Raw genomic sequence first — 27931 nt, forward strand, 5'->3', positions numbered from 1 at the left:
CTTTGTTGACAAGCAGGTGGAGCAGACCTGGTTGGACTAGACTTTAACAATGTCTGCTTTTCTTTGATCTTATTAGAATGTTCTGAATAACTCTAGATCAGTGGTTTTCAACCTTTTTTCATTTGCAGACCCCTAAAACATTTCAAATGGAGGTGCAGACCCCTTTGGAAATCTTAGACATAGTCTGTAGACCCCCAGAGTCCACAGACCACAGATTGAAAAGCACTGCTCTAGGCACATGCACTACCGTATTACAAAGCACCCACCGGCCTCTTGCATACCGGCAGGCCAAGACTGTAGAGATCTCCCCAGGCAGAAGTAGGAATGGATCCAGTAACAGTGTCCAAAGAGGAGGCATAATGTTTCTTTTGCATGTTTAATGCAGATTATTTGTAGACGCTCTTACCATAGAAAAACATAGGCACAGCTCAATTTCTTTGCCTTTCAGTGCATTCCTTTAATTCTCATTTCATGCAAGTAAAGAAATGCACTCACATTTGTCTTATGGTCCTTTTGGTCTCACACAAGCTGTCCAGAGGATGTACATACTAGTGTACTTTCTAGCCTGCAATTTCTTTCCTGTTTCCTTGAATCACGGCTTTGCAGCCTTGGGAAAAAAAAAAAAATCAATCCATGTATTGAACATAAAGAAGCAATTCCTTTGGTATCAGACAATTGGGGCCTTGTTGCCTAATTATTCCCCACACTCTCTTCTTGTGAACAATTTGTATTCTGGCCAATGCAAGGAAAAATCCCATTCCCTGGTGATGATTCTTCTAATTCTGTCCCACAAAGAATATCCCAGGGTGTTTGATAGGATCAGGTGTTAAAAGTGGGATCAGCACATTGTCAGCTGCAGGACACAGAAGAACTTTCAAGTCTGAGGTTAAAACCCCAGAAGGATGTGGGAACCAAAACAAAGGATTGGAACTGCAGTTCAACTCCACAATCCAGTAACTCTACTCCAGAGAAGGTTTATGGTAGGAAGAGAAAGAGGAAAGAAATGACTGCACAAGAAACAGTTGGGCATTTCATAACAAGCTGGAGATGCTTCTTGCTTCTGAGAGTTAGTTTCTAAGGGACCATCTATGGGGAAAGTTGATGTCTGTGGCCAAATTGCTCTAAGCAACAGCTTTTATGATATAGTTTTGGTTTGTTTCACTGGAGTTAATCACTGTGGCATCAGGACCATATGAATGCAGAAAGCTGCCTTTTGGACTAGCCTGGAAAGGGTGGATGGATATGAGGATTGTTTTATTCAGTTATGTTTGCTTGTGCTGTGGCTTTCTCCTAAGGGCCTAAAAGGGGCCAGGTGACAAACAGGAGATGTTCAAAATTGTAGTAAAGTAACACTTTTATTTAACCCCTCCCCGTATAACTGCCTTGGAAAATCCTCCACGCCCGATGACTTCATATGGGAGCTACATTCCCTCAGTCCCACTCAGGACCATGAGATGGCAACTCCTGCTGAGAGTGGCAGTATAATGATATCTGCCTCTGGGTGACCATTCAGAGTTATGGAAACTGCAGCATGGAAATGCGTGTTTCCAAGATCAGCTTTGAAATTGTATTTTAGTTGAGCAACATATAAAACCCACATGGATAAAAACATCCCTGGAAGACAGGCATAAACTATCAGAGTTTATAAATCATGAACTGGACCGAATGGTTCAACTGCAGAGTCTCCAGCACCAAACTACCTTGCACAAGGGAGGGGGGGGGGAATTAAATGGTCATGGATAAACTGAACCAAACAGAAAGTGCTTAGAATTTCAGAAACAATCGCAGAGTCTCCTTTTGGGGCAGAAAGAGGGATTTCCAAAGATCCTACCATTGAGGGGAGACTGTCTCCAGATCCAGAATGAATCTAAGGCCTGGGCTACACTGTGGGGTGGTTCGAACTAAGATATGCAACTTCCGCTAAGCTATTCGCGCAGCTGAAGTCGAAGTATCTTAGTTCGAGTTACCTGGCCGTCCTCATGGTGGCGAGTCGACCACGGCGGCTCCCCCGTCAAGTCCGCTTACTCCTCCTGCCGAGGTGGAGTACAGGCGTCGATTTGGGGATCGATTTATTGCGTCTAGACGAGACACGATAAATCAATCCCCAATAGATCAATCACTGCCCGCGGAGCCGGTGGGTAGTGAAGACGTACCCTAAGGAAAGAAAGCAAAGGCCACCTGTTTGCTTTCAAATTGCCTTGGCATAGGGTGACCAGACAGCAAGTGTGAAAAATTGGGACGGGGGGAGTGGGGAGTAATAGGAGCTTATATAAGACAAAGCCCCTAATATCAGGACTGTCCCTATAAAAACAGGACATCTGGTCACCCTACCTTGGCACGGCAATTTTTAATGCATATATTCTTACTTAGAAAGTAAGGATTTACCTCCTTAAGGCATTTGAACTAATCACTCCCGTTTTCCAGCTGTTTGATCATAGCCTCCGCTGATGCAGTTCGATGCTGGGCATTGTAGTGGGACAGGAAAGGGGCCACTTAAAAAGCGGTGACTTCCCCCCACAAAACAAAAGCAGAAAATCCTCAGAGGCCCCACTCCAGTCACACAGCCAGAAAGACTCAAAGATCTTCAGCTAGAAAGTGCCCAAAACAGGTGGGGGAGCAAACAGCCTTACCAGGAGGGTCTTGTTTCAAATCTGCCTGAGACACAACAGAGGGGTCTGGAAGTTTCTTTTTTAACAAAAGGTACCAGAGCTTCAGAATGACTCATCAGCCGAGCACAAGGCTGACCACACAGATTGAAAGAGAAAGAGAGAGAAAGAGAGAAGAGGAAGGAGAATTGAGATTCCCTTTCATCACATGTCAAGTCAAACAGCAGCATCAAAACCACTAATAATCACATTCAGCTCATTTTTTCCCTACCTCTGCAATTGGAACCCAGACTGATGACTGTATTTTCCACTATGTAACTAGCACCTTTTTTAAAAAAAATTGTTCAAAAGTCCAAATGGAAACTGGTCATCATTTCAAATGTTTCCCATCCCCACGTGTAATGAGTTTGTTGGCTCTTTCCAGTTGACTTCGCCTTTTGCGACATTTCCATTCAGTTGTTGCCTTGGCTTAGTGGTCAAAGGCACTCAGACAGTCAGAATGAGATTTAACCCTTTTTTTGTGGAATTACTTACCATCCCATTACAGCTACATGCAAACCTTGCTGCCACCATGAGCTTTTGCTGTGGCCCTTTCAGCATGTCTCAATATGCTTCATTATCAATTCATTCAATATCCATTCTTTTCACCAGCTAAACTAATGCCCAGTCACAACCCATGCTGGCCCACTTCAACCATCACCCAGTTGCATTCAGTCTGTGTGTAGGTCAATAGCAATGGGAGCACTAAAAATACAACTTTTGAGAGAGAGAGAAACTGCTCTCTTTTCTCAGTTACTTGAGACCAGTGCCCAAACACAATCTATTTGGCGCTTCCTGTTCAACCAGTGACTCAGACCAAATCCCAACCATTCTCTTCAGACAACTCAACCCAGTAACACAATTAAACAAATGCCCAATGCCACAGCCTGGGGAGTGAATGCAGACTTGGTCTGGGACAAAAATAGAAGGTCCAGATCCCTGAGCCAGAAGGCTGGAACCTACAGAAAATGACTCCAGAAAGCTCATGTATAAATATAAAGCGAGCGTAACCCAGCTGTGATGATAGATAGCTAACATTTTCATTGAGTTATTTTGAAACTCCAAACACTGCATACTGACCTATTCCCCATGTGTGTTATCTCAGAGAGCTCTGCTGAGGTAGCCTACTTTGGAGAATCACTGTTGCTTGATATCATTTTTTTGTTTAAAAGACATTATTGTTAGACCTCACCTTGTCATCAGCCACTCAGCAAGCTACACTGGGGTTCCTATTTCTTGCCATTCATCTGGTTCCCTTCGTTTGACCCTTTGACTGCACTCCTGTCCCTGTTATTCATTAGTTGTCCCCCATAATTATTTGTTTTTCCAGGTCCTGTGAACCCCCGCCTTAGGCTGGAGGGGGATTCTGTAGCAGTGGGCGGGCTTTGCCCGCCCACTTCCTGAATCCCAATATGGCAGAGGGCAGGTAGGAATTACCCTCCCTGTAGTGAATGCTCTCAAGCCTCATTTCTTGGACGAACATTATATAGATGTATTTGTATTTAGAGTGTGGCCTGTGTGTAATTCTTTCCTTCTTGTTTTGCTCAGAACAATAGATGGAAAGTTTGGTTAATGTCATTAAGGAAGTGAAGGGGTAGGACACCTATGAAAATGTAGCCTCAGTCCTTGAACAGAATCTGTCTGAAAGGATAGGCTTGGTGCCAGGGAGTACTCACGTTTTGTGTGCGAGAAACAGGGCAGAGCTGACGTGTAAGGTGGGACCACAGCAAAAGGGAAGGGAGAGAGGGAGAACTCTCTACTGGGAAAGACGGGAGCCAATGGGATGGAGCAAAGAGGCAGTAGACTTAATTAATAGTGTCTGGGGATGGGAGGGTCCATAGCAGAATGACTGAGGTTTCCCCTCTGTTTAGCTAATATCCTGGCAGTTAGTGAATGGTTCTAGCTATTTCAGTCTCAGGATAAAATTATGCCAGTTTTCTGGGGAGCTCAGGGGATTAGCACAGATATCTGGAATGTTTCATCTCTCTGGATCCTATATAGGCAGGTTAGTAGCAATGGCTGTTTGGTGGCCTGTGTGAAATTTAGTGGGAGTTTCAATTCAGTTCTGAATGGACAAAAACCACCATCACAATAAGCATGATTGCCATCAGGGGCAGGGACAGTCTTAGCAGAGTGGCCCCAGATTGTATGAGCCACAGACACTTGAACCCCTCCCCTCCTCAAAGAGATGGGAAAAAATACAGATTTTCATTACTGACAGAGGGCTTTGATCATGTCATATCCAGCTATTCTGTGAAACAACAACAATGGGAATTCCACAGAACAGGAGGTCAGTTAGAGGGGTCACTGCAGCATGACCAGCTGATCTCAGATCCTGCACGTTAATAGGTAGGGTTTTAAAAGGAATTTGAGGACTGTTTTTGTTGTGGAACAGGAAATGGCCCAGAAAGTCAATCCAGGTAGTTTCCCAGGGGACAATGGACAGGATTATGGAGAAGGAAGTATTGTGACCATGCTCTGCAGAGGATGGAAGGACTAGGACAGGCACTTTCCTATTCAGCTACAAGGCATAAACATGGAACAACCTCCCCGCTCCAGCAAGCGGCCTCTCACCTCTTGAAATCCTACCTCTTTCATGAGGTCTCTAACACTGTACTCACCCACAAAACCTTCATAACCTCTTGCTCTGAACTGCTGTCCTATCTACCATACACACCTACTAAGATTTACAGATGGGCCTGAGCTACGAAGTTTGGATACAGATCCCATCTCTCCCAATCTTCAGGCAGGATCCCTAATTAAATTAAAAGCTCTTCAGAGGAGGGAACTTCTCTTGTAACTGTGGCTGCCACATTGACGGAACTACTATTGCCAGGGTCTTCTTAAACCCGTGGGGTTTCTGCCTGGGCTTCACCACTCTGACTCTTCTTTCTGGAAATATCAGCAGTGGTACCTGTATCGTTCTGGTAAATATATGGGACATAAATCCACAAGCCTACATTTTAACGGGCCAGATTTCAATGTTTCTTTCATTAACCTTGCCCTTTGATATTTGATACCTGTCTGCAGACAAGATGTGGAGTGAATGATACAGAAATAACCAACCATGGCTTCAATCAGTCCATATAATTGCAAACAACACACATGCAAATTCTCGAATACAAAAATAAAGAGCCACTTATCTAAGAAAGAGATTTTATTAATCCTGTGTTCTGAGCCAAAGACTTTGTGCAGCTCCTCATTAGTGTCCCTCTAGTGGCCAGCTCCAGGTGACCAAATAGCTCCAATGTCCCCGCATGTGTAGAGATGGCAGGGAAGGTGTAGAGCTGAAGGACTGTGAAATTAAAAGTAGTGCTTTTCTAGTTTAACTACATATTTGCCAGGAAGCCCTGATACTATAGATGTCTTTAACCAAGAAATACCAGTATCCTCTTTCCCCTCCCCCAAAAGTCTTAATTGTGGATGTGATTTGTTTGCGGGGCAAAATATCTCGCTGGCCCTTTCACTTGCACACATGGCTCTTTAACCTTCATTAACAAGCTCTCAAGATTCATGTTGTTAATCTCCACAGTGAAAGGGTGAATAGAGACCACCCAGGATTACTCTCCAGTCCCCTTCACAAAGCACCCTTGTTACCAGGAGCTTTCCACCGGCTAGGGCTCAGAGCTAAATCTAATCTTTTAGTGGCTGAAAAACAAGCAAGGTCATTGCCCTCCAGTTATGAAAACTACCTTGGAGATCCCCACCCATATACCATGAGCTAGCAACAGTAATGTGTTTCCTGTTTCACTCTGGAACAGACTCCAGTCATCAGTGAGCTCCTTCCTCCCCCTCCCCTTTTCTGTTGCTGCCCATGGATAATTATATAAAGGCATTTCTCTTGACCTTTTCTGTGTAAAGAAAAGAGGGGAGAATGTGGCTTTAGGATGCTTCAGGGCCCCTGTAACTATTTACAGGGCTGCTAAAACTGACCTCGTCTCAGGAAACCACAAGGCAAGGAGCGGGTGCACGCCAGCCTTGTTCTCGGAATTCCCATGCTGCAGGGGGCTTACAACACACCATACAGCCAGAGCCAACAGCTACATCTATTCCCAGAAAAATCCCTGAACTGTCATTTTCCCTCAGCACAGTTCCATAGGTGGGAGCAAAGGTGGAAGCTGCAGATAAGGGGCAGGTGTTTTCACCCTAGCAGGTTTGGAGGACTTGACGGTAAAACTCCCATACTTTGTCTGCACTCAACCTTGCTCCCAGCTGCACCAGTGGAGAATTACAGATCCAACTATCATGAGGGCAGATACAGCCAAACACCCTCATGTCACAAACGAGAGATTTTTTTAATCACAAACCTGGCAAGGTAAAAGAAGCAGGTATGATAACAAAACGAATCAATGTACATCTCAGCCACAGAGCTACTGACAGCTGGGCTGTTCCTCTGCATCAGTGGACTTTAAAATCAGTGCGGAGTGTGATCACAGTGCATTTCTTCACGCCTGCTATCCATCAGCACGGCACATTACAGGCCTTTAGCCTGAGCTGCTAACTCCTTGCACACCCAAAGATGCCAGTGACTCCAGAAGGAATTTTGGGCGTGCAAGGAATGCAGGATTAGGCCTTGAATGATGGTTCTCAATATTTTTGGGCTGCAGTATTAGTTTACCAGGGTGAGGCCCTCAGCCTTTAAGGTGCTGAGGACTTCCCATGAGGTGCTGGGCATTGCCAACTCCCATTTAAGTCGAAGGAGGTGAGGGTGCTCAGTATCTGGCAGGATCAAGCCCTAACTCCTCAGGAGTCTCAGCTAGCATGCTCTAGCCACCTTTCAGCTCTGCAGGCTGCTTGTGCTCCTGCACAGTCCAAGCCCAAAGGCAGGTTAAGGTGCACACAGCAGAATGGGGAGTGGACAGCGGCAATGCAATAGGGCCCCTCACTAAGCCTAGTCTATCAATCACTGAACAAACATTCATTAGTATCTGCGCAGCACTTGGGCAAGGCAAAGCTCTTGTAAACAAACTCAATATCTTAAAGCCCTAACTATGAGAAGAGGCAAAAAGCCCTAACTATGAGAAGAGGCACGCGTCTCCCATTACCTGGGAAGCAACGCATTATTCATACTAGAGATAGCCGGGATGCCCACTGGTGCAAATGGAAGCAAACATCGACTGTAAGCTCACACTGATAACGGCTGCTTCCTGGCCATTGCTTCGGCAAAGGCAACAGAAGCAGCAGAGAGGAGCTAATGCCTCTTAAGATGCCTTTGTAAGTCCCCCCAAAGCAGACAGAGCCTAGAATCTGTGACTCTCCCCCTTCCTCTAGGATAGCCCAATCAAGGCCTCATTATGAGAACTTGGGTTTGCACTAAGCCAGGGTTTTAAACTGGCCACTCCAAAGGTTCCCAGTGACACTGGTTCAATCACCCCCTCTTCACCCAGCCCAAACAGGAAAATCCCAAAATGAACACGTCTCCTTTTCCTTATACAGTAGGTTGCTAACTCCAATTCCTTAATCATCATTTGTTATCCATTTCAGAATCCCCTCTGGTCTGTCAGTGTCTTCCTCACATCAGGACCCCGGGAATGACAATACAAACTAACACTGAATATTTGGTCCCTCTCTAGTGCCGTCCATCCAAGGGCCTCAAAACACATTATAACGAATTCATCCTTGCCAAACGCATTATTCAGATGGGGAACTTGAAGCTCAAAGCAAAGTGACTTGTCCTAGGTCATACAGGGAATCAGTGGCAGAGCCACAAACAGAATTTAGGGGTCCTGGCTTCAGGTTCACAGCTTCTGACCTCTGATCACCACCCCATGCAGTTTGCCACACGCAGTCACTCCAATGCCAGAGTGAGGAAGTTTCCACTGATGCTGCACACTGTGAGCTGAGGGAGTATGTTCACCCAGCATCTCTCCAACAAAAACAGAACCGGAGAACAGCGAGAAGGGAAAGAAAGAGGAGCACACATTTGCTGACCAAGGCAGAGTTAACACTTCAAAATAGTTCTGTGTGTGTCGGCAGATACAGCAGTACAAATAAGAGAGGGTGGCCACTTCTCCATTCCTGCTTCTAAAATCAGGATTTCCCCTTGCACAAAATGGAAGGGATTACACCCACTTTGCTGACAATTAAAGCAAATTTATAGGCAAACCAATCTTTTATCTTAGGGAGGGCATGGGGTGCAGGGCCTAGGCGGGTGGGAGGGGACAGGCACAGTTTGGGATAACAAGAAGGGACGCTGATGCACACAGGTTCTCTAGCACCCCCATAGTGCTTTGTGCTTGAGATGACACGTCACCTTTATAACAGAACCTTCAAATCTGGTTCACTATCCTAAGGCACAGAAGCAAGTGGGGAAACAGACAAAGGGAGGGGAGGAAAGAGCTTGGAAGGGAAACTGGAGACTTGCAAGGAGACTGAAAACCCAGCAATACCCCAAGTCACTCCCTTGGAAAGGGAAGGACACCCATGATTATATGCCTCTGCATATATCCTGGTAGCTCCGTCACCAAAACACAGATCTAAAGGTGACAATGAATATATTCTTGCTGATAAAAACAGAACATGCCATCTCCACTTACCTGGGTCCCTTTTATCCTCTAGTAATGTGAAACACTGTAAAAACAAAACAAAAGAAAAATAAATCACTTTACAATCTCTTATATTCCTGGTCATGAACCCCTAAAATTTCTGTGTCTTCATCACAAACCCAACTAAAGCTCTCCCAGAAGATGGCAGCTTGGATCAGATTATCAACTTAGTCTACATGATGGAATTAAGTGGTGTTTGGGGGAAGTAAGCTAAGGAAAAGAACCCCAAGGAGGTGCTGTAATAGAAGCAGGATTTCATTAACTGGCTTTTGCTATGGCAGGTAACAAACGCCCACAAGATCTGAGCGCAGACTGGAGATGCCAGCACATGAAGGAGAACAAATTGCAGAAGGCAACATTCCATATAGAGCAGAATCATTTCAGCAGGCAAACGCAAAAGGAACTGAATTTCAGAAGGGGAGGAGGAGATATCGGTCCCCGAGGCCAATGACTACCTCCCCTCCATGCGCTGTGGAGTCAAGCGCATAGGGGATGCTCAACACATTCATCATTAAAGGGGAGAAACACTGGGGATGGAAGCACCATTTTCCTTCTCAAGCCAATGAGAACAATATGAGGGACAGGACAGATATTTCACAGTGATGGGTAATTCCACTGACTGTAGTGCATTAGTCAAAAATAAACAGGGCACAATACATTGGGAGAACTATAGAGAATAGAACACACCTGATTTGGGACTTCAGAAACATTGTGTTCAAATTCATGTCTGAAAATTACAATGGGATTTGCCTGCAAAACTTCCACTAAGAGTGTTTCCATCACCACATGGACCCCTCTCCTCCCCCCCACCCCCCATGGAAAAGCAGCAGCAAGGGGCCTGGAGCTGGACTTAGAGATGAATGAGCCACACAGAGAAAGCAAATGAAGAGACTTGCAAAACAGAGGGGAGCAGCAGGGGGGAAACGATTTGGGAAGTGGACCCTTGTATTAGAGATTCTTTTCAACCCCGATTCTACGGCCAGGTGTACGCTACCAAGTTTTTCCAGCATAGCTGTGTCAGTTAGAAGTGTCCGTCAACCCCCTGACACAGCTATGCCAGCTTAACTGTATCAGCAAAATAACTCCTTTGGCCAATACAAGCAGAGTCTCCACTAGGGGGCTACAGCTACCAGCAAAAGCCTTTCTGAGGTAAACTAGCCCTAGGATGGAAAGACAAATAGACAGAGACCTTTAGATTGGGAGCCAGGGAGTGAAAGAAAAGAGGAAGGATGTGGTTTATTGCTCTGAACTAAGAGACAAGCCTCATCTGCTCTGAGTCTCTCCGGCCTCTGGGTGCCGCTTGTGAGCCACGCTGTATGCAGCTGTGCTCATGCTGCAGCTTGCAGGGCTCTGCAAATCTCCCATCCTCCCCAGTGCTGCTGCAGGCAGATTCTCTCCTGCATGCTGCCTTTGCAACCTCCACCTGCTCCCTGAAAATGTGACTATCCAATCAGAGACACTGCCTGTTTTTTCCTGCTCCTCCTGCCAGGGCTTTTGGTGCCCAGCACCCGAGTGGACATTGCACTCACACAGGCTCTGCGAAAGGCCCGTTCTCTGTACTCCAGACCCCAAGATGGGGTTAGCCACTTGAGCCAGATCTCAATATATTAATATATATTAATATACATGGATCCTCAAGTGACTCCCCGACCCTGGTCCCTCATTCCACAGCATCTTAGTCACCTCCTGACAGGAGGAGCTCTTATTCCAGGGCACGCTCACAGATTGGCTCTGATGTGCTGGTAGGCAGGGATTAATAATCCATGGCCACAGGCTGAGATACCAGTCACCAGATGAACCACATGGAGGCAGCACTTCAAATATGATTCATATCTCTCCCCTCTGTCAACTCTGACCCTAGCTTTGGATCAGAATGTCACCACACTGCGTGATGCACAAATTAGTCCCATAGGACAAACTTGGGAAGAATGGTAGCCTGCTAGGGTAGCAGTCCCAAAGCCTGAAATACTGGTGCTGGGCAGAAAGCAGTGCCTGGGAGCCATTGCATTACATCTCTTCCCTGGGAGCTGAACCAGGGTCACCCCACATGGGAAAAGGCTGCAATGTCCATGCCAAACCCCTCTGTGCTAAATGAGTAAGAAACACCTGGAATGGAATGAAGAACAATCCTGTGTATTTGCCTACTGAGCCACCAAGCTTTGCACACTTGGACTGAGCTATTTAAGGAGCCCTTTTCCCTTCCAGTTTTCACTGTAAGGAAATTTCAACACAGCTAGAGCCCTGGGACTCAATTAATCCCTGACTCCAAATGCTCAGCTTTGGACTAACTCCACTGGCATCAAACCAGGGGCCCTCAAACAGAACTAACCAAGTCCCCACTCTCACTCTCCCCCAGCCCATCTTCCCTCTCATGGATCCCACAGGGAAGAACTAAATGTTGTAATATTTATTGCTATCTGATGGCGGTTTGAGGGACGATCTAGAAAGAGTTTGTTGGGCCTCAGCCCAGATCGTTGTGGACACTTGTCCACTGCACCAAGAAACAGCAGCACAATTGACACTGACTCCCTCACTGGCAGATTCAGCAGGGAGGCCAAAGAATGAATGAGCCACAGAGGCTGAGCTCCCTTCCAGCTCTCAGAGTCCGGCTGAGGAGTGTCATGGCAAGAGGTGCTTGCCCAGCCACTGCTCGTACTCTTCCTGTCCTGGGGCTGAACGCAGAACATCAGCCTCCAAGACCATCACTTGGCAGCTTTTGTGAGCACTTCAAAAGTTCTCACACACCCAAACCAAAGCCGAAGCTGATGTCCTGATTGTTTCCAGGCCAAGGTCACCAGCACAGGATGAGGATTGTGCTGCAGAGGCCAGCGGATGGGGAAGCCAAGCCGGGAGAGTGAGAAAATCCTTAGCAGACCACGGTCTTCCCATGTTCTGATTTATTTGGGCTGCCAGCTCTTTGGGGAAGGGGCCTTGTCTTCATGAGTGTCTGTGTTGGACAAAATCTGCCCTGGGGATTTTGGGTCTCTCTTCCCCCACATACTCACACATCTGATTCTGACTGGACCTTTTAGGTGGTCTTGAACCATTTCATCAAAAAGTGGTCAGGCCACCTTCAACCAGGTGGTCTACACTAGGGCTCCCACTGGCTTTCAGAGTGGTTATAAAATGTGCCCAGTGTAGACTGGCCCCTACTGCCACAGAGGAAAAGTTAGGCCTCTCACAGGGCCCGTCTCCCGAGGCCCAGGCAACTGCGCAAGCAGGAATCGGTGAGCAGGGGATGGCCACATTTTAATCACATTAGCAGGCTCTGGAAGTGGCAGGCAGAATGGACTTTCCAAGCACAAAAAGCCAGGGATAAAAAATATAATAGCAAAGAAAGGAAAACACAGCCCAGCCTCCTTTGCTGGGCTCAGTTCTTGGAGAGGCTTTGCCTGCATTCCGTTCTCTCTGCTTTGTTAGAAATGCAGCAGCCTCTTTGATGATGAAGGGGCCCGCCGTGAGTGAGTGCAGCATGCTGCTTTCTCACATCCCCCCCAGCGCTGCTGGGCGGATGTCCCTGGCACTGGCACAAAGAGCCCAGGACTTGCTCCCCTTTCATTGCTAGAGGCTTCCTGCAGGCAAAAATAAATGTAACTAAATCTCATCAGAACAAAAAAGAGATGACCCAAAATGGCATGGCTCTGCCTGAGATACCCCAGGCACAGGGCATGGCCGGGGGACCGATGGGTGGGAGTGCTGCAGGTACAGGGGAGAGGGGAGGGGAACCTATGGCACTGCCCACGGTACTGCATGTAGGGGGTAGGGGAACCCATGACACTGCCCTAAGGTATGAGAGAGAAATAGAGATCCCCAATGACCATTCCTTCGACTGGGTTGGAAGGCTCGAGCCAGGAGGCACCAAAGCCCACCCCTACCCAGTCCCTTTAGGGTCCCCACATATTCTCACATGCCCCCTCCCCGTCCCCCTCACCCCGCTACTTCATCACAGTAGGAGGCCCAGGCCAAATCACACCAGATGTGCTTGCAGGGCCTTGGGGATAATGTTAGGAATGTTACATTCTGGTGAGTCTGACTTTCCCACAAACCAGCAGGGACCCTTCTTCCTGTCTGGGGCACCAGGGGCTTGGGGATAGCACACAGGAAGAGGTGCTTAACCCCTTCATTTCTGCTGTGTTGCTCGCAGCAAGAGCTGGGCTCAGCAAATTCAAGAAAGTACAGTGATGTGGAGGCAGGGAGCTTGGGGTTATCACTGGGTCTCCAGAAAAGGGCTGTGCCCACTGGCATTCAGAGCTGGGTCCTTGGATTTATGCGGGATTTCTGAATCCTTCCCTCACAGGTGAGAAATGAGACAAGCTTTGCTGTCGCTAGCCTGTGTACCTCTGTCCAATCCTGCACTGCCAGGAAAAGCCCACGCAGAAGCAGCATCATTGCTGTAGCAGTACAGAGGAATTAACGATAGTCAAAGCTGAAAAGGTTTGGATGCTTTGTTAAAGCACTGGGGCATCTATAGCTTCTTTCATCTCAAAGGATCCTGCAAGCTTCAGCCAGCCAGCCAGCCAAACACACACACACACACACACACACACCACTTAGCACCCCCCACTGAAATGCAGCCAGCTCTAGGCATGGCATAGTAGTTGGCTGAACAGCGTACAGCAATGAAAAGGGAAGAGCAGTCCCTTAGGATCTAATAAGCATTAAGCTATTCCAACCTTGGGAGGATCCCTCTTCCAAATGTTCCCTGGCTTCTCCTGCAATCTTCCAACCAGCTCCTGCTCCATCTCTCAACACAATGGGGATTACAATTCTATCCTTCGAACCCAGTGCGTTTTTTCCATGTCAGTGGATTTCTAGGGATTCTTCTGTTGCTTGGTTACTTGTTAGGAAAAACACAGCACAAATGACTCCTGGGACCAGGGAGAATGAGATGAAACCAAGAGAGCCTCAGCCCTACTGCCTGTCCCAGACCCTCAGCGATTCCTGTTGGAAATATTGAGCAAGAGGTGGTGTCCTCTGTCTCTTCTGCTTTCTGAAAGCACAGCTGTTCCCAGAACTGGCCTCCCCTTCTCCTGCCCTGTAAGGAGCCCGCAGCAATGGCCCGGCCCAGGAACAGCACTTACCCTGCTACCATCTCCTGGGAACGGCCAGGCTTCTAAATTTTAAGGGGTTTGCTCAGTATTTTTAGATTGAAGCTTGTAGCAAATCAAGTCTTATTTATTGTTGTGGGGTAGGGAAGTGATTAAAATGGGGACAGGCGAGAGAAGAGGACTCGGGTGGCTGTGAACCCAAGGAGGGCAAAGATGGAGGCGGGGGAAAGAAAAAAGAACCCCCCTGCCCCAGGGTTATCCCCTGCAAGGGGTGAAAGGAAGTTGAGATAGCACCCGAGGACAGGAAAACACAGCCAAAGTGGATGTACAGGCCCTGAGTTTGGGAGTAGGCACTAGCAGTGTCTGATACTGATCCCTTCACAAATCCTAACCTCTTTGTTGACAGGCTTTGTGCCACTCCAGTTCAACACAAACCTCAAGGGCTGAACTAGCAAGGAAGCATCCAAAAGCATCACCCTCAGGCAGAGGGGCTCATTTATCATCACAACATCAAATTGAAGGGCGGAGCTAAGAAGTGGTGTGTTGACCCCAGGGTCCTGGATAAATTCCCTATTTGGGAAATTCTGGTCCACCTCCCAATATACACCCTGCAGAGGCAGTGGAAGGAGTTCTACTTACAGAGCCACAGGCAGCTCTTCAGAAGTTAATATGCTGCTCCTTGTACAGGCACGGATTCCGGGGCTGGAGCTACAGGTACCAACTTTCCAATGTGCCGGGGGGTGCTCACTGCTCAACACCTGACCCTGCCACAGGCCTTGCCCCACTCCACTCCTTCCTGTCCCTTCCCCTCAGCCTGCTATGCCCTTGCTCCTCCCCTCTCCCCCCCCAGAGCCTCCTGCACACCACAGAACAGCTGATCCGGAGGGAGGGGGAGGTGCTGATCGGCAGCTGCCAGTGGGCGCTGGGGCAGGGGAGCTGATGGGGGGCTGCTGACGTATAACTGTGGCTCTTTGGCAATGTACACTGGTAAATTCTGGCTCATTCTCAGGCTCAGATTGGCCACCCCTGACCTAATGGTTTTATCTAAAGAAATTGCTAGGTCACAGGTTCCCCAGAGTCCTGCTCTACCTCCTGTGAAGCCAGGGCATGTGCCTACACTCAGGTTCCTGACAGGTAATGAAGTTTCAGAGGCCAGCAAGAGATCAGCACAGTAATGAAACAGACCCATATAAATTAGTGGTTAGACCACATTGGGTGGTCCCCAAAAGCCTAGGTTGGTTTATATTTAAAATATCAACCACTCCCTACAGCTGTGAAAAGGCAGAAAGAGAGAATCTGAGAACACTCTCCAGATAAAGTGAATTCATTTGATGGTAATCGTGGTCCCTCTAACTCAACTGTTGCCAACACTCAGGCAAGTGAAGTGTGGTTTTCACAAATGTCTGCAGAAAGAGACTGTGATGCAAATACTTGTGCGAATATTTGCACAAACAGGCACACCAGAAGGGTTCAGCGGTCATGAAAGTGCGATGTGAGATCAGGATTCCTCCAATCAAAGCAAAAACAATACCTGCAACTCAGGTGACCAAACAGTACAAGTAGCTTACTCATAAGTAGCTCAGCATTGTACAGGATTGGGCCTTTGATGTGCTATTACAGCTGAACTCTGCAATAAAAGGATGAAGCGATATGGCATCTTGTTCCTCTAAGGAAGACAGAAGAACATTCTCATAGGTTGTTGGCATGGGAAGGCTTCTACTAATGCTGTTTATATTATTTCTGGTTTGATATTTAGGAGAAACATGTTTCTACTGAACTGAATGCAAGCTGAGAGCCCAAGAACAACCAGCTCCAGCACAAGCCCAATGTGTGGTCATAGGAGAAACCACTTTGCTTCATTGAGCCTCAGTTTTTCTATCTGTGAAATGGGATACTACTACTTAGCACTACAGGATTAATGAGTGCCTGTAGAGCCCTTTGGAGGACTAAGAAATTTTCAAAACAACGAGGAGTCCTTGTGGCACCTTAGAGACTAACACATTTATTTGGGCATAAGCTTTCGTGGGCTAAAACACACTTCATCAGATGCATGGAGTGGAAAATACAGAGGCACGTATAAATACACAGCACATGAAAAGATGGGAGTTGCCTTACCAAGTTGGGGGGTCAGTGCTAACGACCCAATTCAATTAAGGTGGAAGTGGGCTATTCTCAACAGTTGACAAGAAGGGGTGAATACCAAGGGAGGGGGGAAAATCACTTTTGTAGTGCTAATGAGGACAATGTAATCAAGATGGCCCATTTCAAACAGTTGACAAGAAGGTGTAAGTATCAGCGGGGGAAATTAGTTTTTGTAGTGACCCATCCACTCCCAGTCTTTATTCCGGCCTAATTTGATGGTGTCCAGTTTGCAAATTAATTCCAGTTCTGCAGTTTCTCGTCGGAGTCTGTTTTTGAAGGGGTTTTTTTGTCGGGGGAAGAATTGCCACTTTTAAGTCTGTTATTGAGTGTCCAGGGAGATTGAAGTGTTCTCCTACTGGTTTTTGAATGTTATAATTCTTGATGTCTGATTTGCGTCCGTTTATCCTTTTGTGTAGAGACTGTCCGGTTTGGCCAATGTATATGGCAGAGGGGCATTGTAAAATATCATTAATGAATTCTACAAAGATCATTGTTACCTTCAACTCCGCTAACTGCCCCATAGGCAGTATGTGTAGCGGGTGTATTTTATCTTGACATAGGCTCTACCTGCTATAAGGTACTGGCTGGAAAGGATTTTAGTATATCCCACAATCAGTTGGAAGCCTCTGTAACCTGCGCCTACAGTATCCCCATCACCTCTCAGACAGACCTGTCATTCTATTGCACAGGCAACAATACAGCGTGTCTAGCACCACAATGGCACACTTGGGAAGAGAAAGCTGTGTTAAAGAGACAGATGAAGAACTAAACCCAACCAAAACTGCTACCCGTCATAAGAAATGTTGCCACAGGAAATTAAAAACTAAGGGCCAGATTGTGGCATCAGCTACTCCAGCGTAATTCGAATTGTAGTCACTGAATTATACCAGATTTATACCTTCGTGTCCCAAATCTGATTCTGGCCCTAACAGTTGTGGCACACATGGCCTGGGGCCGTGCCCCTAAACTTCCTTCTGTGCCATCCACCCAGCTGTTCACTGAAAACATGAGGTGCTCCTCAGACAGGACTTAGAGGAAGAAAACAAAACTATAGAATATTGGCACCGTATAAAGAAGACATAGGGGAATTCAAAGTCACAGGTTCTCAGAAGAGGGAGCTGAGCACACAAACACTGAGTGTGTCTTCACCTGTTCCAAGGGGGCAACTTAGGGTTTGCATCAGGAAATGATTCACAAATGTCTGCACTGTAAAGAGTGTATGTGTGACTCTGACTCTGTCCATAAAGAGTGTGTTTATTTGGGATCTCCCTAGGGGTGGAGGGAGTGTGAGTGACTGCAACCAATGTGACACAGGAAAGAGAGAGACTGAGTAATTTTCTACAGCAATATCCAAAATCAGAGGATGGGCAAGAAAAAGATCTCGTCCAACTATCAGAAATTATCCAAGGTTTTTCCATTAAAAAAAACTGAGGAAAAAGTTTGCCTACTCCAGAGAGAAAGGAGACCGCAGAAGTGGGATCACGCTTCATAGCATCTGCTACCAAATCAGGAGTGGACATGGGCGGGATAAAGCCAAGTCGTAGGCAGATCGGACCTGTCTATGACAGAGATCTCCATGTATGACTTGTCATGCAAATCAATTCCTGAATTTTAATTCCTGAATGTGAGTGTGTCTGTACATATGCCTGAGTACCTGGATCTATCCATACAGTGGATGCATGCCTGCATAGAGTACCCACACATGCATGTAATCCATAAATTGCATATGGCTGTGTGTGGAATATCTGCATCTACCCACATACAGTCAGCATCCAGCACCTCTCATTCTTCTCTGCAGAAGCTGTTGAGTGCTAAGCACTTTTGAAAATTTGGCTCTAGTGCATGTCTCTCTCCACATAGCACACATATATGCATCTGTGTGTACTGTATCCGCATTGACTCATATAGTGTATGTGTGTGTACACACGTACAGATGTCCTGGGAGCACACCAATACCCAAACTCAGGCACTGCCAGACACCCCCCACCCATCCCTTCAGACCTCTTTCCTGGCAGCTGACAGGGAGTCTGAAAGCCTGGACAAGATTTAAATGGACAGTTTCTTACCTTTGCTTTTTTGAAGCAAGCCCAGAAAAAATCCAATAATGGCATGATGGGCAGGGGAAGTCTGTGGGCCAGCCCCCTTGCACACTCAGCTATAACATGGAGTACCCCCAGCCCTGGGGAGAACCCTTCCCGTCAGATCCATAAGTGGCTCCTCACAGCACAGAGCTGCTGGGCAGAGAGATTCAGCCAGGAGAGAAGCTGCTGTACAGGGAGAGAGGGAGGGACAGAAGGAGGAAGCAGTGCCCAGGGAGGCGGGACGGAAGATTCAAACCCTGCACCGTTATTCTGTTGGCTAGAAATAGGCTTGGATGCCGATTGAAATTCCCCGGACATTATGAGTTTTAAAAAGACATGGGCTTTCCTTCCTGTCTCTTTAATGCACCATTCAGCATTCCACATTCCCAGCCCCAGGCAGCCAGAGAGCGCAAGGGTAGAGAAAGAAGGAACTACAAAGCATAAGAAATGAGACCTTCAGTGTCAAAGACAAACACAGGGCATTGGAAATCCAAACCCCACAAGGTTGAGATTTTCGATCCAACTCCCACCCTCCTTTCTTAGCTCATCAGCCCCACACAAGGGCTTTCAATATTTCCTTCAGAAAGGGGTAAACAGCACCCTAGGTTAACCTTTTCATTATTGATCTCCTTTACCCTCATCCCACACCGTCTCTAAACTCAAATTTGCCAATTGCAGCAAAGGCTCCATAGCACACAGAGGAATTCAGTTGCTCAGCAGTACCTTTGGCAGCAGCAAAGCAAGCTTGTGATTGTTACCAGAGCTGGGTGAATATCGTAGGAAAAAACAAATGCAATCCAAGAACTTGCTTGGACATTATTCACAGCTTCTTATTCACTTTCTGCAGATGTTTGTGTGAGCAGGCATTTGTTCACAAGGAAGTTCACTGAAAGACTGCCATGAACACTCATGCACGTATTTGTCTCTCTCACATGTATGGCATCCGCAGAGCAACAGTCTATAGATGCAGCTGTAGGTCCGTAAGCCATTTCAAAGCCTCCCTGGTGATACTGTGGCTATCATCCAATTAACCTTTGAATCCATATGTGGGGCACCACGTTATGATGTGTTCGATGGCTTGGATGTTCTCACCACAGTCACACAAAGGGAAGTCTTGGACTTTCTACATGTGCATCAAGTAGCCGCATCTTCCATGGGTTGTTCAGATGCAGTTCAGTGTGGTCCCAAGTCTGCACAGCAGGTCAAAACTGGGAGGATAGCTTGTTGGATCAGTGATAATGCGATTGTTTGAAATGGTAGATGAGGTCCAGATGCTTTGCCCTTCCTTGGTTGGATCCAGAGACATGAAGTGGTCTTGTGTGGTCCATAGTGGTTTGTGAGATTTCAGGCACTGTTGGGGTTTGCAATCCATAACCTGCCAGATGGGAAGGTCTGGGCAGCTTTTGGCACCTTTAAGTTCTCATGCTGTGGCTGTATCTCATCAGACAGCTGGAGGTTCGGTGTTTGCTAACACAGAAAGCCATGGCAGAGGTGTTTATTTTAAAGTTCCTGCGATGATTCGCATGATCTGATTCAGCTGCCTAGCCAAAGCTTCTTGTCCACACTGGTGCACAGTACTCTGTAGCTGAGTGAACCAGGGTCATAGCGCCAGGCCAGTTGATCCCCAGCTTCTTCCTGCTAACTTTTGAATAATGTTGATGCAAGTCTTCGCTTTAGAGGCTACTTTCTTGAGGTGATCACGAAAAGTCTGGGTGCGCTCAAGAACAACGAGATATATTGGCTTTGGGTCATAACACACTGTTTCCACCACAAAACTTGGACAGTTAGAGTGTTTTGTGCGATTCTGTTGTCCAGATGGGAAGTACAGACTACAAATTTGCTCAGATTAGGACTCTCAGCTGCCGCTTTTGAAAGTACCCCTCCATGATCTTCAGGTCAGATGTAAGGGTTACTGCAAGTTTTCTAAAGCTATAGGCCTGAGTTGCAAGTGCCAAATCATCAGCATATGCAAACTTCTGCACTATCATTTCAGGCATATCGCTCGTGTATACATTGAAGGGTGTTGGAGCAAGTACAAAACCCGTGGTAGCCCATGACTCAAAGTCATGGCTTGCTGGTTAGACCCCCGAGATATACACACATCCTTCGGCCACTAAGCATGGTGTTCAGCAGCCTGAGAAGCCGCACACAGGGGATCACTTTGGCCAGTTTCAGTAGCAGACCGTCCTTCCAGACTGTGTCATATGCTGCTGCCAAATCGATTAAAGCACTACCAGTACCATGCACTCCAGTGCACCATTCACAAGTAAGGAGGTTGAGGCAGAACTGGGAAAAGCAGTGGGAAAAGATCGTATCTTTCCTGAGTTCCCATATCACCTGGGTCCACTGGCATGGAAACTGATGACGAAGCTTTTCACCAACATCCTGGAGACTGGTGAAATCCCTCATGTGTGGAGAAAAGCCAAGTTCATAGCACTCCTAAAGCCTGGAAAACATGCAGAGCACCCTTCTAGTTATAGGCCAACATCCCTCTTGAGCACCCCTTACAAGGTGATGGAGCGCGTGATCCTGAACCAAATCAGTCCCACTGTGGACTCCAGCCTGCCCCATAGCAAGCGGGGTTTTGATCGCACAGAAGTTGATGCAACCAGGTCCTGGCCCTCACTACAAAGAGCGAGGCAGCATTCCAGTGACAGCTCCAGACCGGGACTGCTTTCACATAACTGTGCAAACAGGCATTTGCACTACAAGCCTCCCTGTGAACATGGGAGAAGAAACACCATCTTGTGACGTACATGCCCAATCACATCAGAAACTCTGAACAGCAAACCCATGAAGCAATGGTCTTGGTGAATAGGTTGGGAGCCACCCATTGTCCGAGACATAGTTCAACAAACAACGGACCAATCATTAAAAAATATAAAAAGTCTATTGACAAATGATTCCCAAGCAGAAACGCGGACGAATTTGCCAACAGAGGCCCCAGTTCCACAATGAGCTCCACATGCACAGACCCCTGTGCCCACATGGAACTCACAGCAGGATCAGGACCCAGGCTGTTTGGTGCAAGCAGTTTACCCAACTCTCTGTGTGAACAAGATTCTGTCTACATTTTAAAACCCCAGTGGAAGCTGCATGCAGCATCTGAAACCTCTGCCAAATGCCCAAGAGTGCTGTTGATCACTAGGGGACCAGATAGCTAGGGGGGTGGGAAAGTAATATAAGGCAGACTACTCCTGTCCTAGCCCTGGAGCTGGTAGGGATTTGTTGGGAAATTGGCTCTAAAGCGCTTCAGCCAGCTGCTTTCTCCTCACTGACTCCCTTCAGACTCCTTTCGCTTTGTCTGGATGAGTGCTACGGAGACTGCTGCTGCCCTGGGCACCATGACAACCCTGAAATCATCGCTCATGCTGAGGAACAAGAACAAGAGCAGCGCCAAGAAAAGTAGCAAAGAAACTAACAAAACCCACCCTCCCGGCTCTGCACTAATTGGCCTTTGTCGGCAGAAGCAGCAGAGACCACAGTCTGAATGGGCCACAGAGACTGAAACACAAGGACACGCCGAGATGCATGAGAGCTCATCTCTGCATCCGCGCACCAGTCGTAACGCTACGTGTGAGAGTCAGAAAAGCCCTGTTAACTCTCAGAGTCCATCCTGAGGTAGGGGGAGTGTAGTACCATCTTGCTCCCTGCAGTCTATTTTCCAGGCTTCCTCATCCCTTACTCTTCTGAATAAAGTACGTGTTTACATTTATTTTTTTATTGGGGGTGGAGAGGGGAGACTCTTCCAGGATCCTCTTATTACAGCCCCTCAATGGCCCCACATGGTATCAATCACCGGAGGGGGGCTGGAGCCCGGCAGTCCCTGAGTATCAGCCACATGGTCGTTCAAATGCACTGTGAAGCCCCAGTCCATCAGTGTCTCAGCCTGCTGCCCCCACTACTCTCCCGCACATTTTGTCCCTTTATTTTATTCCACATCTCCACAGATGAGAAGATGCTTTGTTTTCATGGGCAGGGGCCTGCTCTTTGCCCAACACAGCAGCCCCAGGCTGTTCTGCACAGGCACCATTCACATGCATGGGTCACAAATGGGAGCTAAATTCACAGGCCAACAGTGGGAATCTCTGGGTACATGTACAGAGCCAGCAGCACCCCAGGGCAGTGAGCCTTCCCGCCAGGTCAACAGGTTGGGGCTGGTATGCCATGCTAAAAATAACTGCGGAGACAGTACTTTTAATTTGCAGCTCAGGCTCTGAAGCCCACTCCCCGACATAAGGTCAGAGCCCAAGCCACAACGTCTGCTGACCCAGGCTTGGGGGCTCATTGCCGCAGACTGTGCAGACATACCCTGAAAGGTTCTAGGCTTCATGGTCCATATAGCCCTGCCTCAAGGGCTGGAGTTTTTATACTGGGGACTCTCAAGCATTTTTCTTTGGTGAGGGAGGAGGCAGGAAGCATGCCTATTTCCAAATCACTCAAAGCCCATTCAGGGCTGCGGCATCAGGCTTTTAAAATTCACAGGTGAATCTCTTGCCCCTCCTGGCTCATTCGAACAATCATCATTATTCAAGCCAGACTGCTTTGCTGTCAGAATAGGAGCAATTTTGAGGGGTTAGTCACCCATTCACCGCAGAGCACTTAGTAGCAGGGGATGCTCTAGAACAGCAGTGAAGTTCATGGGCAGAGCTGGGTGGGGAGCCTAGGACTGGACTCGTAGGGTATGCTGCAGGTCAGGTGCATTAGAAGAGTTGGGGGGGAGATGGGCAAAGGAGCTTGTGCACCTGTGCTTGAGGAACACACACTCTACAGTATGGTCGCTGCCACAAGCAGCATATTCACCATAATTTATTTTTCTCAGATTGACAGGGCTGAGCTAGTTTTCCATGGGGACAACACTTCCCTGAGAGCAGGGACAATTCTGTGCTGGCTCCTACCCTGTTTCTCTCTTGGCCTTGTCCCTCTTTTAATTGGAGTTAATGGCTGCACTACATTTAGATGACAAAGTGCCACCAAGATGTTTATTAATGGTGGCTTTCTAGTTAACACATGCAAAATGTCAGCTGGAAAGCAAAACGGCAGCTGCAAATTAACAGTGACCAAGTGACACTGCCTCTCTCCCCCCCAGGGAGGGCAAAAAACTCCTTCATAGAAGAGGGAGAGACATGCAGCTTTAAGAGGAAGGGGACAGGTCCCGCCCGCAGCATACACTTCAAAAGAGGAGGCAAGATCCAACCTTTTAGTTTTTGCTAGATTCATAGGCGGGTTTAAGTCATTTTCCTGCTCCAATCCCCAAGCCCACTCATTCTCAGTGAGCAGCAGCAGGAATACAGAAGTCAGAGGCAAATACCCACCTGTACATCTAGGCAATTTTGTATCTGGAAAACTTACATCACCCCCAAAGCATTCAGACAGGAGACCCCTGCAAGTCCCATGCTGAATTTGGGACAGTCAAATCCTGTCCAGTTGGGGGAATCCCCCAATCTTTCAAATTGGGGGATTCTCAGCAAATAATAATGGCACTCTCAGATACTGTGGGGCCCAAATGTTAGGTCTGTTGAAAGCATGGCAACAGAAGCAGATGATTGGCTGAAGTTTGTAAGTACCACCTCTACTGGTGGGTACTTCCCAATAAATGATGCCAGCACATGAAGACCTTTTTACCTCACTCATCTAACCATCTATGGTATTTCTATTGCACTCCCTGTTACCATGGTATCTACTGGTGATGGTGAAGAATACTATTATTTGTATTTCAGTAGCACCTTAAGGCTCAGATGGAATCAGAGACCATCTTACATGGGAAGCCTTAAAGACAACTACAGACTGTGGACTCAAATCCACATGTTCCCACACAGCTCTACTTCCAGCTTTGTCCCCACATTTACCAGGGACCACACCCTATCTAGAACTCTATACAGCACAAAGAGACACCTAGTGGCTGTATCATATACTGCAAGTAAACATATCACCCCTTTCTGCCCTGCTCATGCTGTTGAGTGCTATTTTTTGTTGACGGGTACAGCATATTCTTGCAACAGCTCACCAACTGTAAGATCTGATGTTGCCTCCAAGCAGGCCTGCCTCCAGCAAGCTATTCCTGTCCCATTGAGGGGCTATTATTATCACTGCCATTGCTCCGCAGTGTTCGGGCAGGGTATTAATAACAAATCACAGGCTGGCAGCCTTCCAGCCGCAGTCCAGGGCTGTCAAGGCTGACAGCTGCAGCTGCTGCTGCCGAGGCTTCTCCTGAGGACCATCTCCAGTGCTGTTGGGGAACATGGAGTGGCTGAAGGAGTGTGAACATTGGGCTCAGTGTTCCTCCGTAGCAGCTCCAGCAAGTCATTAACATGCAGTGATTTTCCACTTTCTGCTGCACACAGACATTTCCCAGAGGTCAGGCAGAGAGTGGCTACTTGTGGAGTACGCACTCAGCCCATTAGCATAGAGGGAACAGTAACCCTTTTATTTTAATAGGGCTGAATTGATATGCTGGTGCCGCAGCACTGGAAGCAGAGCAATGGAGGGCACAAGGCAGTGGGGGGGGAAAGAAGGAGCATGAAACCTGCTGCCCACAAGAAATGCTACCCATTTCTAGAGAAAATGCCTCTCGAGTGACAGCATTTAACTCCTTCTGCACTGGATCACTGTGTCTTCCCTCTGTGCCAGATCCTCTCTGGGAAACAGCAGGGGGTGCTCTTTGAACATGCCTGATAAACTGGAAAGAGTGGACCAAAGGGATGACTTTGCCATGTGCCGCTAGGACAGGCAGCAGCAAATGAAATGGGGTGGGGCTGGTTTTTAGCGGCGGTGGACAATCTCAGTGTGCATTTCAGTGTGGACTGGAAGGTGCTGGATTGCCAGCCGTGGAGGCCAGTGACCTCTGTTTAACCAGGTCTAGCATAGGCAGCAGCAACGCCAGTTTCCCCTACACCCTTGCCCTGTAGGAAGCAACTTTAAGGGCAAAAGGGCAGTTCAGCTTCCATGGGCTACTCCCTCTTCCCCTCTCCAAGGGGGCACCTGTGCACTGGGACATAGACTGAGCCACCAAACTCATTTTGCACAAGGTCACCTGTATAATGACAAAAAGCCACTCAGAGCTGAGAGGGCTGGATAGCAAAGAGAGCCAGAGTCCCTGCCAACTCGGAGTTTCCACCTTCTCTCCCTGACGCTGTATCTGTGCCCCCAATATCTAACAGGGAGTCAGGAGCACGAGCTGACAGCGTGAATGGCATTCCCTGTAGCTCACGAAAGCTTATGCTCAAATAAATTGGTTAGTCTATAAGGTGCCACAAGTACTTCTTTTCTTATTCCCTGAAACTAGCATTTCCAGGAGGGATTTCAGCATCCCAGAAATGCTGCTCTCAGCAATAGCAAGTCACAGAATAATGAGCAGATCGGGGGTAGTCAGTTTCCATGACCTTCCGGACTGGAGATCCATAATGCTGTCCAAACCAATGAAGGCTCCCCTCCACCTTGATGGAAGCAAACGGCGTTGGGGTGGATGATCCATGTAAAACCCATTGGGACATGAGAAAACTTAAATTCTTCCTGTTTCAGCATCTGCTTCCAGCCATCTTGGGCACAGCCTGCACGGTGCAGTTATGTGATTGCGAGTGACTCAGTGTGCTCAGACTGTGCTGGCCACAAATGTTCTTGGATCATCTGGTCCACCACAATCTGATGATCCAGCCAACAGCCTACTTCCTCGCTGCCACTGCCTACACAAGAGCATGATGGGCGCATGTGCTGTGCTGCCCCATCAAATTCAGAACACCGAGTCACAGCCACTAACGAAAGATTTTCTAATTGGCTTCTTGGAATCAACTTCCCTCGCCCAGTAGCAGAGCGTCCAAGAGCCTTGGATGGAGAGTGGAACAGAGTATACTCTCCATTCCCATAGACTTGGATAGCCAGGACGTTCTGTGGCGTGCAATATAATTTGGGAGCATTTCTGCAGAAAGGATAGTGGCTGTCCAAAGAGTTAAATCTGGCAACACAGGAACCTCAGCTCCCTTGAGAGCCAGTGAGAGTAAGGAGCTGAACCACAGAACGCATCCTTGGCATCTTTAAGCATTTATCTCAATTCCTCCCTCCCCTGCAGATCCACAACATGGGTGAGGTTTCATACCCACGCATCATTAGCGCCTCAGTGAGAAGTGCGGAGCCGTACTGCATACTAACAAGCCCTCCAGCAGGAACACAACTGGGTGCGCTGTGCCTTCAAGGGGTCACAACTCAACCTGGCATCTCCATTAAGCATACACTCAAGCCAGATCTGCTCAGGGTTATATGAAATGCTTGGGCTTTGCCTTGCTGAGGGAAAGAAACAGAGGATAAAATTGTCTTGAATTCGGGCTCAGAATTCTTCAGTCTCCCCCCAGTATTCCCTCCGTATCATGGTCACTCTGATTACTTTTTATTCTCATTTTCCCCATTTTTTTTTTCAGTGCCAAGCAGATTTAGCCAATGAGTCTAACACACCCAATTGTTCCTGGCAGAGATTTGTGAAACTGCCGACAGAATGGAGCCAAAACATGCCAGGTTTCCTCCCAGCCCAGCTCTGCTTGTTCAGACCTTTGGAGGAGATGCCTACCCATCTTCTAAGGGTGAGGGGTCAAATAGCCAGAGGCATGAGGTTTCTTCCCACCCCAGACACATGGAAAGAGCAGACAGTCCACACACTCCATGGCTGACTTTGACCCATTTTCCTTCCATTTTCCTTTTCATCAGTAAATCAGCACAAACCCCTCTCACTTTGGAAAGGTCCCGTCATCCCCTAGGCTTCGTATCAGGCCATTTCCATAAAGCACAGAGGTTTAAGAAGGTGAATTTTAGATTTCACAAGGAGAGGCAATGTTTACCAAACCTGTGTCCAACACGCTTTATAGTTCCCTGGTTCCTCCACTTTGCTCTCTAATGCTTCTCTCCTATAGAGTCCTTCCTTAAAATAAACCTCAGACGCACTACCACCATTTCCTGGCAGCCTCCAGTATTACACTGCAGCAGTGGTTTTCAGCCTGGGGTCTGCAAATCCCTGAGGGCATGGGGGGGGCAGACTATGTCTGTCTATGGGGTCCGCAAAAGATGACTATGAAAATTAAGTTTCAGATCCCAGAAAGGGCATTCTGGTTTTCTGATCAATCAAAAAGTATGTGAATATCCCCACCTACAGGTCAAAACCGGAAGTGTTGTCGTTACCACAGAAGCCCACAGTGTAGCACCCTCTCTCACACTGCATCAAATACTGTGCCAAGCACCTGCAACATTTGTAGCTGAACTCTGTTCAGTCAGTTTTCAGCCTTAGACACCTGTGGAAGGGGTCCGCATACCACAGGCTGAATTTACAAAGGGTACCGCTCCTCCATTCAAAATGTTCTAGGGATCCGCAAATGAAAAAAGGTTGAAAATCACTGCATTACAGCAATTGACACAAATATCTTACAAATGGCTACTGAGCGTAACTGGCAGCTTTTGCTTATAACAACAACAATTTCTCGCTAATAAAA

At 47.5% G+C, this 27931-nt stretch overlaps 1 protein-coding gene across 2 annotated transcripts in view; it reads right to left on the minus strand.

The window, feature by feature from the left end:
- STARD8 (StAR related lipid transfer domain containing 8) overlaps window positions 1-27931 on the minus strand; it is a 139338-nt gene that overhangs the window by 100551 nt on the left and 10856 nt on the right. The window contains exon 1 of one of the 2 annotated variants that reach the window (XM_077826683.1): window positions 1968-1990. The exons of the other annotated variant lie outside the window; for it this stretch is intronic. The gene's annotated coding sequence lies outside the window, so the exon portion shown is untranslated. Of the gene's footprint in view, window positions 1-1967; window positions 1991-27931 lie in introns of those variants that run through there. 2 annotated transcript variants of the gene reach the window in all.

The sequence above is a fragment of the Eretmochelys imbricata genome, chromosome 9 (assembly GCF_965152235.1).
Source record: "Eretmochelys imbricata isolate rEreImb1 chromosome 9, rEreImb1.hap1, whole genome shotgun sequence".
NCBI lineage: Eukaryota > Metazoa > Chordata > Testudines > Cheloniidae > Eretmochelys > Eretmochelys imbricata.